Raw genomic sequence first — 20,196 nt, 5'->3', positions numbered from 1 at the left:
TATTAATAAGGAAAAATTAATCGTAGGCACCAAACAGCCTATATTTGCAAAGTACCTTGCAAAGGTAAGGGAAAACAGGTCTTGTACTTTACAAAAAAATCACCTAAACAGGCATGTCCAAGGGTCAGCTTCCAGTGATTTCTCCTGTCCACCTGGTGAAGCTGGGCATACTGGGGCAATGCAGCAACTGCCTCATGTACACAGACAACCCTCTCCTCCTACCACCCAGCACTTCAATCTGTGAGAGATACACTTACATAGCCAAATTGGAAGCAAAGCTCTCTCCAGCCAAGATTGTGCTAGACAGTCAAGAGGAGAAGGTTAACACCTGCACTACACCTCAAGCAACACATAGCCCTTCAAAACCCACACCATTAACACCCACACATAACAACACTAAACTGACATATGCTGAGGCCCTTTACATTAACCTGACCAAGCAACAAGGACCTCTGAAGCTGAAATGCAAACAAACACCAGTCACAACCAAAGTGACGCATAGCTCACAACGCCAGTGTGCCACCCAACATCCCCTAAGGCAAGACAACGTACCCAACACTTTAGTCATAGGTGACTCAATAGTCAGGCACACTGATGTCCCACTCACCAGACTGAGCAAGGAGAAAATTACAGACAGCTGCCTGTCGGGTGCCAGGATCCACCACATAACGCATGCACTCAAGTCACTCCACAACAAGTACAAATACGACTTTGTCATTGTCCATGTTGGAGTGAATGACTTGAGATGTACCTCCCTGGACTACATGAAAAGAAACATGGAAGAGCTCTCTGATCATGTGGCCCAGGTAGGTATGCCCCTAGCACTGAGTAGCATCCTGCCTTTGCCAGAATGATACCACAGTATAAGGACAAAATGATTGACTTCAACAATTGGCTAAGCTTCTGGTGTCATTCAAAGGGGATCCAGTATCTGTCTGCCTGGGATGACATGATTGACAAACCACAGTGCTTTGCCAGAGATGGTCAGTGCCTGTCACCCCTGGGATTCAGGTTACTGGCTAAAGCTCTTTCCACCTCTATAGCGCCTTTTTTTGGCAAGATTCAAAGGACAAAACCACCACCACAATAGAGACAAGCATGCAAAATCTGAAGGTAATGCTACTCAATGCTAGAAGTCTAAACCTCAAAATGCACTCTCTCGAGACACTCCTAAAAATGGAGAACATTGATATCTGTGCAGTAACTGAGACCTGGTTCAAGACTCCAGAGAGCACCTCTGCAATACTAGGCTACAACTCTTACCACACTTTTTGGCCACCAAACCAAGACCAAAACACTAAATGTGGAGGAGTGTCCATATTCACCAAGGATATTCACACCTCCAGGCTAGTTGCCCAACACAATGCATCTGAAATTCTCCAGGTGCAACAAACACTAGATAAGACTGCAATCCAAATTATAGCTTGCTACAGATCCCCCACCATGCCCCAAGATTCTCACTACACCTTTCTAAACATACTGGAAAATATTAAGATACAACCAAACACCCTAATACTGGGTGATTTCAACTACCCTGCCATTAACTGAGAAAACTACTCAGGTACCAACAGCTTTTCCCAATGGTTCTTGGAATTCATAAATCCCAATGCCCTTGATCAACTAATCCATTGTCCCACAAGGAGCTCCAATATCCTAGATCTGGTAATTATCAACATGGGAGATAGATGTTCCACACCAGTGGTCACCACCTTATTGGTTAGGTCTGACCATAAGCAAATCCCCCTTGACATCCATATCCCACACCCACTCCCCAGTAAGGAAACCTCCGTAACTCATTCACTCCGGAGCAGCTCTTTTGAGTCTGCACCTTTAACCCCTAGTGGGCGTGGCTTAAGCCTTTAAAAACTAAGTTATCACCTTACAGTTCTAGAAAACTCTCATTGAAAGAGGTCAAATATCAATAGAGTTGTGTTTGCCATCACATATGGTTCAAGACAAAATATCCTGGTACCTTGCAAGTAACATGGTTTTGGAATTATTAATGCAAATATGAACAATCCATATTTGATGCCTAGAGGAGCAGTAGGCAAATTATCCAAAGCCAACTTCATGCTACTTAAGTCAGAAGTGACAAACGTCATGGCACCTATACAGATGGGAGCTGAAGATTCGACTGCTGAATTCTACACTAAGGCACTGTATGAGCACATCCACTTGTGCATGAATCGTGCCATCCCAAATATAACCAAGATGCTCTCCTCCAAAAAAGGAAGCCAATCTGGTGGTCCCCTGCCATAAACAAACTATACAACAGAAGGAAGAAAATGTTGCAGAAAAAGAGGAAAATCCCAGGATGCAAAAAACTCCCTCACCAGCCTCACAAAGAAGCTGAGATCCCTCATAAAATCCTCCAAACTAGTTACAAAAATAAAATTGCCAAAGATTCCAAAGACAACCACAAGGCATTCTATAGTTATGTAAAGAATCTAAATGGCAATGCTCAGATCTGCTCTGAGCTACAACAGAATGGCATTAAATATGATGATCACAAGGATATTGCCAATATCCTGGCAGATCAATTTAGTGCCAACTTCACCCCCCCTCACCCCCTAAAGGGCCCATCTCAATACCAAAAGATTGCCAAATTCCAGTAATCACAGCCATACAGGTTGAAACCGCACTTTCCAAAGCTAAGAATACAGCATCCATGGGACCAGATAACATCCCGGGCTGTGTAACTCCATGAACTCCAAAATGAACTGGCACCTCACCTAAGTGTCATGTTTAATTATAGCCTCACCTCAGGCTTCATGCCTACTGAGTGGCACACAGCTACATTTATCCCACTCCACAAGGGGAGATCCACCTTGGATCCCAGGAACTACCGTCCCATCAGTCTGATGAGTCTGATCTGCAAGGGCATGGAATGCATTATCATGGAACTTATAAACAAAGACATTGGCAACCTTCAAACACTGGACCTCACCCAGTTTGGGTTTGTGAAGGGCCGGGCTTGTGCCCTGAACCTGATTGACTTCTTTGATTCAGTCTCTAGAGCTGTGGATGAGGGTAAGACAGTTCACACAGCCTATCTGGACCTCGCCAAGGCTTTGACACAATCCCCCACTCTGGAATCATAGATAAACGTACTAAGCTGGGCATAAATTCCTACATCACTTGATGGGTTGCCAACTGGCTTATTGACAGAACCCAGACTGTAAAAGTAGCCGACTCCAAATCCAGCTCCAGACAAGTGACAAGTGGAATACCTCAGGGTTCAGTCCTGAGGCCACTCTTGATTGGCATCTACTTCTCTGAAGTACAGGCCAACACTAAGGGACTCTGGCTAACAAAGTTCGCAGATGACTGCAAACTGGAAGCCATTATTGAATCCCCAAATTATGTGGATATTCTACAAAAGGGCCTTACATAAACAGATGCTTGGTGCCAGAGCCATGGTCTCAAGCTTAATGTCAAGAAATGTATAGTTATCTCCTTTGGGCCATGAATTACCACATAGGTGGCAGGACACTAAACACTGAAAGTGTGATGAGAGACTTAGGGACACAAGTGGACAGTGGTCTCAGCTTCGATAACCACATCACCACAACAATCAGGAAATCCTTCTATATGGCACACCACTTCACTAAGGGCTTTTCATCCAGAAAAAAGAAGGTCATTGTCCCACTGTACTCATCCCTCATTAGACCCATTATAGAGTACAATGCCCCATTTGGTATGTTCCTCACAAGACATCTGCAACAGTTGGAAAGGCCACAGAAATACCTCACTAAAGAAATCACAGGCCTAAAGCAGATGCCCTTTGCTGACCATCTAAAACAACTCCAGCTATACTTTGTGGTATATCGTCTACTCAAAGGCGATCTCTGCTTAACATACAAGGCCATGTCAAACCCTGAGCTGTTGGACATGCTCCACTTAAAGAAATCCCAATCCCTCAGAGCCACACACTCCAGGGATCTAAACTTTGTCATCACAATGAACAAAACATGCTAGAGGGATAGGTTCCTGACCCAGAGACTCCCCATACTCTGGAATAGATTGCCCATACATGTCAAGCAGAGTGCCTCTTTGGCGCTCTTCAAAAGGAAATTTGACGATTGGATGGGAGATAGGAAATTCACTCCAGGCATCATGTCAGTCGCACTGCTAGACAGGGGTCCAGGGAAGTAAATATTGTGGGAAGAAAAATCCGGGGAATTGTTTAGCTAGGCTTGTATAGGCTCTAGGGCCAATAGCCTAGTACCAATCTATGAACCTATGATGACATTGTTCCACACTATTACACAAGATGCGTGTCACAATACAGACTCATGAATGACATGAGTAGTAGCACACTGAGTATAGATGGCATTTATCAACTCATTTACTTCCATGGACCTATGCACTTCTGGAATTATGTTGGGAATTCAGTTCTGGTCCGTAGCACAGAGTCATGGCTGAAATGGAAGTATTCCTGTGTCTGAGTACTGATACAGAGACTACAATATCAGTAGCATAGTGCTTCAAAACAGTTTCCATGTGGTGTAGCCTTGAAATGTTCACAATCAGAAACTGTTGATAGCAGCTTCAAGAACTGAAAGCAAATTATTTTCTCCTCATTATTTTTAATTTTGCTGATTATTATATCTTTCTAACCAGTGGGCTTCTGTGGTAATTAGCTGATTATTGTATGTTTGTAACCAGTGGGCTTCTGTGGTAATTAGCTGATTATAGTATGTTTGTAACCAGTGGCCTTCTGTGGTAATTAGCTGATTATTGTATGTTTGTAACCAGTGGGCTTCTGTGATAATTAACTGATTATTGTATGTTTGCAAACATTGGGCTTCTGTGATAATTAGCCGATTATTACATGCTTGTAACCACTGGGCTTCTGTGGTAATTAGCTGATTATTGTATGTTTGGAACCATTGGGCTTCTGTGGTAATTATGTATATTTTTTTACAATTTTAACATACATTTGCACTTATGCACTGTTATATTTTTGTGTATGGTGTATTCAAGTTTACTTCTTAGTTTATGTGGCTGACTTTATATTTTATTTCTTTCAGTTGTTTTGGGGAATGCTGCTCTCTCCTGCATACTTACACTGTTCACTTATTGTTCCTGCTTGCATTGCTTTGTTTCCTGTTTATGAGTTTATGCTTTAACGTTCATAAAGATGTTAATTTTGGGTGACATTTACTTTTCATTGATCATGTAATACACCTCAGTTTCTTGTGCTTTCATTATTGTAAAATGTAGTTAATTCCCCCAGATTCAGCAAGCTCTGCACGGAGTGCAGGAATAGTGCAGGAGCTCCTGGGCGTGATATAGCCTCCCTGCAATCCAGGAATAAGCTCCTGGGACATGCACAAGTGCTCCTGCACTATTCATGCACAGACACAGCCCCTGTATGCAAATTACCCCATTTTCAGGAAAAAAACATGCAAATGAGGTGAATTTGCGATCCAGGAAGCTGTCAGTCAGCCATGCAGGACTAGTGTAGTGTGCAGAAATGTACTCGGTTAGTAACCGAGTACATTTCTGCAAACTACAAAACGGAGCCATGACAGCTCCAAAGAAAGGGTGTATAGTATGTGTAAAGCATGCCAATGGTCAAATATATGGCCATTGGTATGAAAAACAGTTGCCAAAATAAAAAAAATAACTTCTATTTTTTTTTAGCCAATTTCGGCTGTTTAAGCATAGGGCAGGAGTGCGCAAATGGGATCGGGCTGAAAATAAAAAAAAAACTGAAATAAGCATTTTAACCAAAATCACTATTTTGCCATTATACTCAATGGCAGGCAGCAGACAACATGGCCACTGAATAGTGATTGCTAAGGGTGAAGGCTCGGTGTTGGACTTGTAACTATGCATTAGCAGGCAATCCTATGCAAATGAGGGGAATGCTATTGAATCCCAGATTTCCCCTCAATGCTAGCCAGCACCCAACTGTGTAAGTGCAGGAATAGCATGGTGCAAGCCTAAGATTTAGTTGACATCACAGGGGTGTGTTTCAGCCATACTGTAAGCTTATTGGAGCCCTGTGGCTTGGGTTTGCCCTTAGCTTAGCAGAGATAAGCAAGGGTGTGTGTCTGAGGCTGCCTTGCACTCTTTACATTGCCTAAGCGGGTGTGAGTGCCGTGCACCATGTTTTAAAGGGGAAAAAAAGTAAACCAGGAAATAGCAGCTCTGTGCACATCTGAGCACTGTGTTTGTGAGGCACGACCCTCGGCTTAAACAGGAAAACAATGGGAAGGGAAAACAGCAGTAGGAAGGTAATCAAGGAGAACTAGCATAGCTGGCAGGTGAAATGTATCAGAATCAGCCAATTACACAGGCAGCAGCCCAGCCCAGCCCAGCATACTACTACAAACTACACAAACACCTTTCCTTCTGTTTTTCCCACATAATTTACACCACCGGTGTACACAAGTGGGAAAATTTTAACAAGCAAAAGCAACTAAATGATAGGGGCTGCAGCAGCTATCATACATCAACATGTGCAAGAGGCTGAGGGTGGTGAGGATGAAAATGCTGTCAACCAACACACAGTGAGGAGATGGAGAAAAGTGTACAGACCCAGAGTAACCTACCAGGGGCTACATGAGCTGGAGATAGTGGAGTGCTATAGGGTGGACAGGGACCTCCTACAACAAATTGTTGAGCTATGCCGGCCACACCTGACAAACGGAACTAACAGGGGGGAACCCATTCTAGTGGATGCCAAGGTATGTGTAGGCCTAGGAATACTAGCCAGAGGTACCTTCCAAAGGCCAACTGGGGATATCATGAGGATCTCACAGGCATCAGCATCCAGGATACTCCGCCAGTTCCTGGATGCCATGTCAGCACATGCCGGTGAGCACATATATTTCCCCAACACCTGTGAGGCGTTGGCCAGCAATATTCGTCTCTTCCACCAAATAGCAGAATACCCTGAGGTAGTGGGTGCTATAGACTGCACGCACATATGCATCAAAGCACCGCCCAGTGAGTGGGGTAGGGTCTACATCAACCGCAAGGCTTCCCTGCATCAGCTGCCAGGTCATGTGTGATTCCCAGGGCATTATAATGAATATGTGTGCTGGCTGCCCTGGAAGCTATCACGACTCCCACATCTTGCATCTGATGCAGGTGTACCAGAGATTTGCCAATGGGGACATCCCTTCCGGTCACCTAGTGGGGGATGCTGGTTACACTCTGGAGCCGTGGCAGATGACACCCATCAGAAATGCACACACACCCGAACAAGAACTCCATAATGAGGCACACGTACAGACCGGAGTCATAATAGAGTGTGTGTTTGGGATGCTGAAGTCATGGTTCCAGTGTCATCGTATGTACCATGCTACACAATATGATCCTGCGGAAACAGCTGCAGCAGGAACAGCATGGGGCAGGGCCACACAGCCCCCCACCACTGCCAAGGCCTGCACAGGCAGAGTGACTTGGAGGAGGAACAACCTGAGCCTGCCCAAGTAGGCAGAAGGAGGCGTGCCCAGTATGACTTGGCCTTGGCAAAGAGGTAACGCATAGCACATACACTGACACAGTAGGGACCCAGGGAATGACACCTCTCTCTGACTCGTACATACAGTAAAAGGGATGCCAAACATGACACTACCTGTGCTTAACCATGTATAAGGAGTGTACCATGTGCATTCAACATAGTTAGCCCTCCAGTACCATCCTGAATACTGCCACAGCCACAAGGTAAGTCACTCTTCCTACCAATTGCCGAATGGAGTAGTATGTGTTGTTACTTGTATCTATGGTATGGATGTGAGCATGCAAGGGAATCAGGTGGCTGAATGGGATGCCAGCAGATAGTAGACACCTATAGTGGCAGTATGAGATCTGTAACACATACTGGTGTCATCATAGTAGCCAGTACTAGACAAGTTGACAAGAATCAGTGCAGGATATGTGCTGGGCCACATGTGTGTCCATATGACACACACATGCCAGTCAGGGAGCCTCACATACCCAACAACAGTCTCAGCCAGCAGGGCAGGTGTAGACAAATGCAACCAAAGGCTGTGCTAAGCCCTCTGATTGATGGCTATGGGTAACATCCCCCCCAGGGCCTACACAGACAGACTACAACAGGTCAGGCAGTGGGATGTTAGTTCTGAAGGGTAAGAAGTCAGAAACTAAAATGTAGGTCAATCAAACCTAAGACCTGTAGTACACTGATATGTCTCTAGTCAGCAAGAGAGGTTAGAATGCAGAATGAAATGGAGTACCTGGCATACCAGTACAGTCATAGCAAATGTGTATGTGTCAGATGTGCCCCCCAATCCTATGTATAAATGTAGTAACAGTCCAGTGTGCCCCCCCAATCCCATGTAGAAATGTAGTAACAGTCAGGTGTGCCCCTCCCCAACCGTATGTAGAAATGTAACAGTCAGGAGTGCCTCCCAATCCTATGTAGACATGTGGTAACACTCTGGTGTGGCCCGCCACAATCCTATGTAGAAATGTAGTAACAGTCAGGTGTGCCCCCCCAAGCCTATGCAGACACATAGTAACAGTCAGGTGTGCCCCCCCCAATCCTATGTAGAAATTTAGTAACATGTATGTGTAGGTATAATAACAGTGGAACACAGATTACCTCAACTGGCCAAAGTAGCAGGCTAAATTGTAGCATGTGTACAATATGCAGGTCTGCATGTGTTAGGTTGGTGTGTGTTGTATATTGTGTGAGAGTGGTCAGCATGTATGCATGGTGAGGTTTGTCCTGGTGATCATTGTCCAGTACTGCTGATGACAAGGTCAAGTTCTCACAACTGCAGTGCCAAACACAATGCTTTCTACTATAACACATTCCATCAGTAAGCCATAGTAAATGTTTGGAAGTAATATGTGTCACCATCTGAAAGATGGACATGGCATGAATGTTGTCCCAGATATACAAGCAGTACACAGGGGGAAGTACCCCAGACAGACAGTGTATAATATGTAACTGTCAAATGGACACACCCTTGGAATTGTACATACAGGTTTGTAGCACATGATCTGGGCTTGTAGTAGGGAATACCTATGTCATCTGGCCAAACACTGGCAGACCACAAAGGTCATAGGAATGATGCATTGAGAAACAGCTGATGTCCCTGCACAAGCCAGCATAAGTGGAATGCCCCATGCATATCTGTGAGTCAGATGCAAATAGTGTTCATAGCACACATGCACCCAGCTCACCTCACCACCACCCAAAGGTACCTATCCGGTCTTATCCCTGCTGTTGGGAATGAGTACAACATGACCCCCACCTGTGTATGGCAATAGCGAAAGAATGCAGCATGCAGAGCAGGTGTCCCATTCAGGTGTGTCCCTAGCTGTAAGCAGCACCCTGCCAGCATCCACACCACTGGATGAATACTGACAGAAAGTATTGGCGTGAACACCTTGCACACCTACCCTGTCACTCCAGGGGAATATAGTGTATTGCAGTCTGGGACTGTAGGAGTGACAGAATGCAATGGCCTGCTACATCTGGCCTGCATCACTACCAAATGGCCTACAGTCCTCTGCCAAAGGCCTTTGTCTCACCGGTACTGCCAATGTATGTTATATCATGGACTCCCAAATAACAACATAACACAGTCCAAAGAACCCAAATGCAAGGCCACGTGGGCAAATCACAGTAACATGTCCACCATGTCCTACTGCATGAACTGTGGACCAACACCAAATTACTGCTGTGATGAGGTGATAACTATAGGGAACATATCAGATAATGTTTGCATAATGTATGGAAGAGGATAGAATAATAGAGGGGGGGGTGGGAGCATGGGTGGCATGAAGTGTGTGAAGTCCGAAACTCAGCTGTGTGCACATACTATCCCTGACTGCAAACATAAGAATGGGTGGCTACAAACATGCTCATAAACCACAATGTGTAGCGGTAATGTCCATAATTATGACCCCTGCTTCTGGGTAACCTGTGTGAATCTGTACAGCTGTGAGATATGGCCACAGCAGAATATGGCCATACTGTCACGTCGATGGATGTACAAGCATGGGATCCTCTACCACCACTGTACCAAGGTGCTGAACCGTTTACACAGACCCAGCAGCAAGTTTCTGCAGCTTCCCCTCCAAAATGTCATGAGTGTGCAAGAATATGTAGGCTGCTGACCACAATATTGGACACAGCTGCATTCACCCTGTGTTCCCCAGGACATCACTGCAAGCAAATATGTCTTCCTGACAATACTTGACGACTTAAAACATCACAGTGTATAACAGTACATATGTCTGAATATCTCTGCTAACACCAGGACCATGTAGCAGAAGCAGCACAAACAAAATTACCTACAGTATCCCATTATCCTTTGCCCATTTTGACCCCATATTATTAACTGATCTACAGATATCCTGCAGAAACAGTTTGCTAGCTGTAGGTGTAAAAAACAAAAGTCTGCACTGGGAGTACAATTTACCTGGAATGGATTCACACATTCAATACAGAAGGTCATACTGGGCATGCTCCCACACTTAGAGAAACGAAGGCCATGTCAGACAACAAAATATTGAAAGGTCATACTGGGTATCCTCACACACTTAAAGAAATAAAGCCCATGTCTGGCAACAACAGTGGGTTGACATATCTGACAGTCGCAGATGTTAGTGCATACACTCCTCAGTATGCACCAGTCATGCTTTGCATGCACACTGGATAGGAATACACAGGCATATATCCAAGGACAACACAATATAATAGGCCAAAAGTACATATACATAAATGTGTGGAAGAGAGTGACAGTGACAAAGAGCCTTCCATCATGAGGCCTGTCCCACCCAGCACACATCCAATCGGCTAAAACCACATGATGTGCAAATAAATGTCAATCAACATAGACATTTGCCTCTGGAATCCCTCAGCACTATAGTGTCTGTGGTGCTAGTGCTAACTGTGCAACATGACTGTACAAGTCAGTAGTCATCTAGCAGTTGTATACACGTACCTGTGGAATATAAACCTGTGTGTGCCTGAGTGTGGTGTGTCTGCCTCTAGATGAATGGGTTATGGCCCATGCACACACACTGCACTCCTCATTGCCCTACTATGGCAAGCCTTCTGATGTCTTCACCTTGAAATACACCTTTGGGAAAATAATAACCCAATGATCTCTGTGGCGTGTCCTATAACTGCATAATGCTGTAGTGTGATGTATTAGTTAGGTAAAAGTTCTAATCTCAGACGTGGCAACTGTGTTTGTCTATGTAAGGATCGATGCATTTTAGGCCAGTCACACTCACTACAATGTCAAATGCCCAACTTTGGCAAGCTTGCTGATGTCATTCACTTTGAAATATCCCTTTGTGGAAGAAATAGCTTAGTAATCTCTGAGGTGTGTCCTATAACTGCATAATGTTGTAGTCTGAAAAACTAGTTAGGTAGGAGTTCTATTCCCAGACATGGAAGTGTGGATGTTTGTGTAAGTAGCAATGCTTTTGAGGCCATTCACAGTCACTACAACCTCCTGTGCCCATCTTTGGCAAGCCTGCTGATGTCATTCACTTTGAAATACAACTTTGTGGAAGAAGTAGCCCAGTAATCTCCATGGTGCATCCTATAAATGTGTAATGTTGTAGTGTGATGTATTAGTTAGGTAAGGGTCCTGTTCCTAGACATGGCAAGTGTGGATGTTTGTCTGTGTAGGATTCACCATCACTACAACCTCAATTTCCCTTCTTTGGCAAGCCTGCTGATGTGATTCACTTTGAAATACACCACTGGGGAAGAAGTAGCCCAGTAATCTCTGTGGTGCATCCTATAATTATGTAATGTTGTAGTGTGATAAACTAGTTAGGTAGGAGTTCTATTCCCAGACATGGCAAGTGTGGGTGTTGTTTGTCTGTGGAGGGAGCAATGCGTTTGAGGCCATTCACAGTCACTACGACCTCCAGTGCCCATCTTTGGCAAGCCTGCTGATGTCATTCACTTTGAAATACACCTTTGGGGAAGGAGTAGCCCAGTAATCTCCATGGCTGTGTTTGTCATTCGTATCCTGTGTGGAGGTGGCTGTGAGTGTGTAACAACTGGACTCATTGTGGAGGAGGTTTTGCAAATTTCTTATATGGTGGGCCTATTGCATGTCACAATGTTCACCTTACAAGGATAACAGATGTCAAACAGCAGAGAGGCTGGGGTTGACAATTCTTACCACTACATGTGACATCAAGGCCTGGCAAACAATTTAGGCAACCCTTGTATTACTCAGAGAACACTCTTAACCCATGTCTCCCACACAAACATGCTCAGCTAGGCAACAACTACTTTGTTGGTAGTTCCATGCATATTACCCACAGATAGTAATCATGTTGTGATTGCAGCAGACTACAGAGGGCATGGCACCCTGTCCCATCAATACAATAGACACATAATTGCATACAGTGCTCCTTCACTATGTTCCCCACTGGATGCCTGCAACAACTGTAGTGCCATCAAATTTAACCCACAAAGGACACACCATGCCTTAAACACATGCCCTGTATGGGCAGATGCCACTGACACCAGGGAATACCTGCATCATGCTGTCAATGTAGGTGCAGGGTCAACCTGGTGTCCATTGCTAGTTTCCAACACATGAGGCTAGGAATGGCACATCTGATGATAACAATCTGTGTACACAACATGCCACAGACACCCCAGGTACACTTCCACATGTCACAGAACACACATGTGGGATGTGGGCACATTCCACGCACCGTCCATGTCATAGACTATAGAACACATACATGGCAAGCATTGCACAGCACTGGCCACCCACAATAGTAACCCAGATGACTGGATGGTGAATACAATACCCACCTGTGTGGGCCAATCCAGACACTACACCCATGAGCCACACTGCAGACCATTTTCATGTGGCCTGATGCCAGCTATACCTTTACGTAGCCTTGTATAGCCTTCTGGCACAATCAACCACTACACACCTGTGAAGCAATGCACACATGCATCTCAGTACTGGCAACCTGTGTCAGTGTGTGTGTGAGTGTGTGTGTGTGTGTGTGTGTGTGTGTGTGTGTGTGTGTGTGTGTGTGTGTGTGTGTGTGGAGTATAATGCTTTTGATGCCATTCACACTCATGACACCTTCCATTAGCTTACTGATGCATACCTTTTGATGTCAGACACCTTCACGTACCATTTGCCCATATACCATCCTGATAACCCTAGTGGTGCATGTGATACCTGCATATTACTGTATTGTGGCAAACTAGCTAGTTAGGAAGTCTAATCCTGATGCTGCCAACTTTTTTAATGTGTGTGAGTCCCTGAGATAGTGTGGCTGTATAGCCGCTGACACCTGTTCATGTGGACAGGCACGTGTACTACACCTAACTTATCCCTCCTATATCACTGTTGCAGATGTCACTCACCATCAGATATACCTTTGGATAGCTTCCTAACATGTAAACTCTATGGTGCATGCAATAACTGCATAGACATGTGATAGCAATACATAGTCATATAGGGGTTTGAAACCCTGTATTGGTAAGTGTGTGACACAAACATGCTTAGGTTTTACTCTCCCACCCACTCCCTGCCTTACTTTGTCTCTGTCTGTCTCTCTCACTCCCTCTCTGGTGGATGTGGAGAAGTACACCTGCTTTGCTTAGGCAGTAGCTTGTGTTTTGTAAGTGATGCTTATGATCAGCTGATGGCCTCTGCATGAATTGCAGTCCCCCACTAGCTGATTGCATGTGGAACAGCTGTGGTAAATTCTCATAGCCAATTGCATGGAAACACACTCCTATACCTAGGAACATTATGTGGGTGTTGGGCCTTTTCATTCACTGCAAGCAGGACATCATGTCAGTGTTTGGAAAACAGCATCACAGAAGGTATTGGGATATAAACTCTAACAACATACACTGCGGAGACAGGCCAACAGTCAGGAGGGGATGTGCCAGACATGACTACAGAATGTAAGTGTTGCTCTTCTGCATTTGGAGTAATGTTGGTTTAATAGGGTTTGTGTAGATATGGCTGGTCTACATGATTTAATACTTGGCATGACAGTGTTATGTGTTTGAGGAAACTCCCACCTGTAGGGTTATCTGCAGACTGGGCAGTGTTTGGAGTCTTATGTTTTTTGTATTACTCACAGATCACCTATCTTACAACTGCAGAAGCATAGTCTGAGGATTGCAGTCAGTACATGGTGAAAGCCAAGAGAATTACTGACTTCATATCCCTCATAGGACATATGTCACAATAAACCCGGTTACAACAGTAAATGTATGTGGGTATCACAGCAACATGCTAATACTGGCCCAGTGTTTGGTGCTCCAGCCACAAGACTGTCAATCTTTGTACATATGTCATGCAGTAAGAGGTGCATTTGTTCTGTACACCATTATTTATTGACATCATACCTGATAACAAGCCAGTGAGATATCAGACTGCCAGACATGTTATGTATAGTAGGGGTTAATCCTGAGGACATAATCTGGGCATTCTGCGGTTGTGTGTACAGTGGCGGGGTCTGTGTACTTATGGTGATTGTTGACAGTATGTGTATTGTGAATATGTACCTTGGCCTATGTACAGATTGTGGTAGATGTCATTGTTCTTGGTCCTGTTCTATCTGATGTTACATGCTGCTCCAGTGTATGGTACCCTATTGGCTCACATGTTTGTAGGGCCAAACACACGTGTCCCATACCTCAGACAGGCATTGGACCACACTGTGTCATGACCCAGTTTATGTAGGGTTAGTGTGTGAGTTGCGCATATGAGGATGGTGTTGATCAGACAGTCCATATGGTGTTATAATAAGCTTGCGTACCATATGTGGCTGTGGCTGTGTTCACATTGGTTGAGGGTATGCACTTTCACACAGGTGCTTGTTACTCTATTCTGTGATATGCCTGTAGACCCTGCTATATTTGCAGGTACATGTGTATTTCCCCATGCAAAATGTAGGCCAGTGTTGTTGCAGTCTGCCTGTAGATTGCACTGTGCTTTGCTACATGCCTAGCAGCTTAGTGTAATTACCCAGTATGATGTTATGTCCAGATATTTGCAAGACGTACTGCTGCTGGGCCACCATAACTGTTGTGTATTTCTGACAAATCAGTGGGTTTCTGTACAGATGTATGTCACTAACTACTGGGTAGTATGTGGCCATGTGACCTCTGCACCACCAGTTATTATGTGTCAGGACAGACAGGTGTGTGTGAATGCATAAACTGTGTGGGCATATGTACTCCACTATTTACGTGATATACCCATGTACATGGCTGTAAACATCCACATTGTCAGGCTTGGCCCACATGTCTCACACGAAGGGGATTTGTGTATACCTCTGGACTGACCAGAGAGTGCCAGACTGTCCACATATATTGGTAATATCTCTGCTGTAGTCCACAGGATCATTACTGTGCTATCATGGGTTCATAGGTTCATAGGTTCATACTAGGCTATCTGCCCTAGGGCATTTATAAGCCTAGCCAGAATGTGTTTGGCTTTCGCCACCCATTTTAAATTTATTTTGCTATGCCCTTTTCGAGAAAGTTAGTATACTGTGCCTCTGTCTAACAGTGACACAGAAGTGATACCCGGGGTAAACCTATGATCTCCCATCCACTCATCAAGATTCCTCTTGAAGAGAGTCAATGAGGGACTCTGCCTAACCTGGACTGGGATTTTATTCCAGAGTGAAGGGAGCCTCTGGGTTATGAATCTGTCCCTCCAGCATGTCCTATTTATTTCAGTGCTGAGGTTCAAGTCTCTCGAGTGCATAGCTCAATGGGATTTGGATTTTCTGAGGTGCAGCATGTCCATTAATTCCAGGTTGGACATGGCTTTATACGTCAGGAACAGATCGCCTCTGAACAGGCGGTATGCCACTGAGTAGAGCTGGAGTTTTTTTAACCGGGCAGCATATGGCATCTGTTTGAGCCCTTTGATCCTCTTGGTGAGGTACTTTTGGGGTCTTTCAAGTTGCTGCAGGTGTCTGGTAAGGTACATCCCAAAAGGGGCATTGTACTCAATTATGAGCCTGATAAGGGATGAGTAAAGAGGCACGATGACCTCCCCTGATCTAGTTGTGAATCCCTTCATGATTAGGTGGGCTATATAAAATGTTTTTCTAACCACTTTGGCCACGTGGTTGTCAAATGAGAGATTGCTATCAACTTGGGTCCCCAGGTCCCTAATTACTTCTTCTGTACTTAATGGATTACCACCTATGTGGTAATTTATGGGCACTTTGTTTTTGCCAAAGGGGATGACTATACACTTTTTGGCATTTAGCTTGAGGCCATGGCTCTGGCACCAGTTGTCTGTTTCTATGAGGCCCTTTTGGAGGATGCTTGTGTCAGCTGGAGAGTCGATTATGGCACCCAGTTTGCAGTCATCTGTGTACTTGGTCAGCCACAGTCCTTCCGTGTTGGCCTGTACCTCCAAGAAATATATACCGAACAAGAGAGGTCCCAGGACTGAGCCTTGTGGGACACCACTTGTAATTGGTTTGGAGTCTGACATGGCTCCAGCAATTCTAACAATGTGGGTTCTGCCCTTGAGCCAGTTTGCAATCCATCTAGTGACAAAGGGGTTTATATTTAATCTGGTGAGCTTATCTATAATGCCAGAGTGGGGTATTGTATCGAAGGCTTTTGCGAGGTCCAGGTAGGCTGTGTGGACCACCTTCCCCTCATCAATGGCCTTGATGACTGTTTCAAAGAAATCAAGCAGGTTTAAGAGGCAGGATCTGCCCTTAACAAAGCCAAACTGGGTAGGATCCAGTGTCTGTAGGTCCCCAATATCTTTATTTATGAGGTCCATGATGATCCTTTCCATAGCTTTGCAGACCAAGCTAGTCAGGCTTATGGGACGATAGTTTCCAGGATCCGTTGAGGCACCACCTTTATGGAGAGGGACCACTGTTGCTGTATGCCACTCTTTGGGCACATATCCTGTAGTAAAGCTGAGATTGAACAGTAGTTTTATGTTTGGGTTTAGCTCTTCTTGGAGTTCATGTAGGACGCAGCCCGGGACACCGTCTGGTCCCATTGATGCTGTGTTTTTTGCTTTGGAGAGGGCGGCTCTTACCTGAGCATTTGAGATGTCAGGGAGGCAGCACTCTGCTGGGATAGATACTTGCCCTTTTGGTGGGGAGGGGGGGGGAGAAGTTCCCGCTGAACCTGTCAGCTAGGATGTTGGCAATGTCTGTGGGTTCGGTGTATTTTTTGTCATTTTGGACTAATTCTGAGCATATCTGGGAATTACCACCCAGGTTCCTAACATAACTAAAGAAAGCCTTATGATTATCCTTAGTGTCCTGTGCAATTTTTCTCTCGAAGCTGGCCTTAGACAATTTTATGAGTGCCCGTAGTTTTTTGCTAATACTGTTCAGTGATGCCTTCCCTTTTTGGGATTTTGCTCTATCATTTAGTAGCTTCCTCCTTCTATTGTATAGTTTGTTTATGGCTGGGGTCCACCATACAGGACGTCTGCCTTTGGAGGATTTGGTCTTGGTTTTATTTCGGATCGCATGATCCATGCATTCCTGAAGGTGTTCATAGAATGCATTTATAAAGGATTCTGCGGTCTGGGCCGTATTTTCCACAGGCCCGGGAGCTTTGAAGGATTCCACCTCGGTTTTGAGGAGTGTGAAATTTGCTTTATAGACGTTTTTCACTGTGGTTTTCTGGGCAGGGGGTGGGGTCGGGATATGAATATCCAGTGAGATTAGTTTATGGTCTGATCTTACCAGTGAGGGATACACTTCTGGTCTGGACCATAGAGTCCCCATGTTGGTGATGATCAGGTCCAGTATGTTTTCCCCTCTTGTGGGAGTGGTAACAAGTTGTTCCATAGCATTTGAGTTTATAAATTCTAGGAACCTTTGGGCTAGGGGTGTTGGAGCTAGAGTAATGCTCCCAGTCTATGTTTGGGTAGTTGAAGTCACCCAATATAATGGTGTTTGGAGAGACCTTCATATTTTCCAGTGTTCTCAGGAAGGCCAAGTGGGGTTCCTGGGTTTGGGAGGGTGGTCTGTAGCAGGCTATAAACTGGAAGGCAGTTTTACCCACTGTTAGTTGCACATGGATAGTCTCTGATGCTTCGTGCTTTGCCACCAACCTGGAGGTGTGGGTATCTTTGATGAATATCGATACTCCCCCTCCTTTTGTGGTTCGGTCCAAGTTTTGGGGCCGAAAAGCATGGTATGAGGTATAATCTGGTAGTGCTGGGGTGCTCTCGGGAGCCCTGAACCAGGTTTCTGTTACTGCACAGATATCGATGTTCTCCATGCTAAGGAGAGTTTCAAGTGCATGCATCTTGATGTTTAGACTTCTGGCGTTGAGCTGCATTACTCTTAATTTCTTATCCCTTGTGATACCTATGGAGGTGGGTTTGTCTTTTGAGCCTTGCCTAAAAAAGATACTATGGGGGTAGCAAGAGCCTTTGCCAATATCCAAAAGCCCAGGGGTGACAGGTGCAAGCCATCCCTAGCGAAGCATCGTGTCTTGTCGAGCATATCATCCCAAGCTGACAGGCATTGGATCCCCTTTGAATGACACCAGTACTTAAGCCAATTGTTGAAATTGATCATCTTGTCTTCATATTGTGGCATCATTCTTGGTGAGGGTAAGATGCTACTCAAGGTCAGGGTCATACCGGCCTGGGCTACATGCTCAGAGAGCTCCTCTATGTCTCTTTTCATGTAGTCCAGGGAGGTACGTCTCAGGTCATTCACACCAGCATGGACAATGACTGAGTCATATTTGTACTTGCCTTGGAGTGACCTGAGTTCCTGTGTTATGTGGCGGATCCTAGCGCCCGACAGGCTGCTCACCGTGACCCTCTCCTTGTTCAGCCTGGTGAGCGGGACGTCAGTATGCCTGACGATAGAGTCACCTATTACAAGTGTATCAGGTGTGCTGTTTATTCTTAAGGGTTGTGACTGTTCGGCACACTGGCTTTGTGAGATATGTGTTGCACGTGTTTTGTTTTAGTGTAGCGGTTGCTTGGGTGTCTGCTTTGGAGGTCTCTGCTGCCTAGGCCGATCTTTATTTAGAGCCTCCGAGTATGTTTTTGTGTGATTATGTGTTTGGTTTGCTGTCGTGGTAGGTCTATGTGAGACTGGAATTGTAGTGAGTGTGGTTTCCTTCTCCTCCTGACTGGTTATGCCAGTACTGAGTTGAGAGAGCTTAGCCTCCAGTTTGGCTATATGGTTGCATCTCTCACGTGTTGGAATTTGCTGGGAGGAGGAGAGGGTTGTCTGTGTACATGAGGCAGTTGTAACATTGCCTCAAGATTCCCAGATTCACCAGCTGGACCGGAGAGGAGATTGACAACTGACCTTTGGACATGCTATAATAATATTAGGAATTCCTTTATAATTGAAAACAAGGGCCAGTGGGGAGTGAGGGTGTAGTGCTTTTAATTTTTAGTGCTGACTTATATAATTGCTTTAGTGAGCAAGTGCCAGGTAACTTAAGTGCAATGTGTTACAGGTAACTTAAATGCAAAAACGACAAACAGTAACTTTCTTTCAAGTGAAACAAGGAAATAAGTGCAGTAAGCAATGCAGATATCACTAGTGATCCACAGAAGCGCTGAGAAGCCACGTATTAGGTGGAATTAACGTTCCAGGGAAATAACAAGCAAACAAACAACAAGCATATAAACAAAGCTAGATTCAGCAGGCCTGGATCTAGTCTATGCTACAGCAAACAAGGTGTACCAATTTCAGTAAGATACAGTTCAAATATTCAGGCACTATAAACCTTTAACCAGAAATTCCCAGCTCAGAAGGGCAGAGTCCAGCTTCTTCTCCCACAAGAGTGCAGACCATGAACCTTCTTAATGTAAAATAACTGGCCTGAAGCCCAAGTACTTAAGCCAGAACTAATACACTTTAAGAATAACAGACACTGGGCTCTCAATCAGCAGTTCTCAACTTAGAAGGATGAAAGCTACCTGTCCTGCCACCACAGTGCATGCCACAAACCTTCCTAATGTAAAACAACTGGTCTGAAGCCCATGTGCTTAATCCAAAAGATGTAGAATGATAGCTACACTTTAATCAAGTTACTACCAAGCAGTAATAAATACAACTGAATACTTTAGAGAATGCCTGGATTAGTGCTCAAGTTACACAAACAAAGCTACATCCAGCAGGCCCGAATCCAGTCTATGCCACAGCAAACAAGGCGCACCAACTTCAGTAAGAAGCAGTTCAGATATGCATGCACTATAAGCC

The sequence above is a fragment of the Protopterus annectens genome, chromosome 3.part1 (assembly GCF_019279795.1).
Source record: "Protopterus annectens isolate FY-2018-M chromosome 3.part1, PAN1.0, whole genome shotgun sequence".
Classification (NCBI taxonomy): domain Eukaryota; kingdom Metazoa; phylum Chordata; order Ceratodontiformes; family Protopteridae; genus Protopterus; species Protopterus annectens.
The sequence above is the reverse complement of the archived record's forward strand: the minus strand, read 5'-3'. Positions refer to the sequence as shown.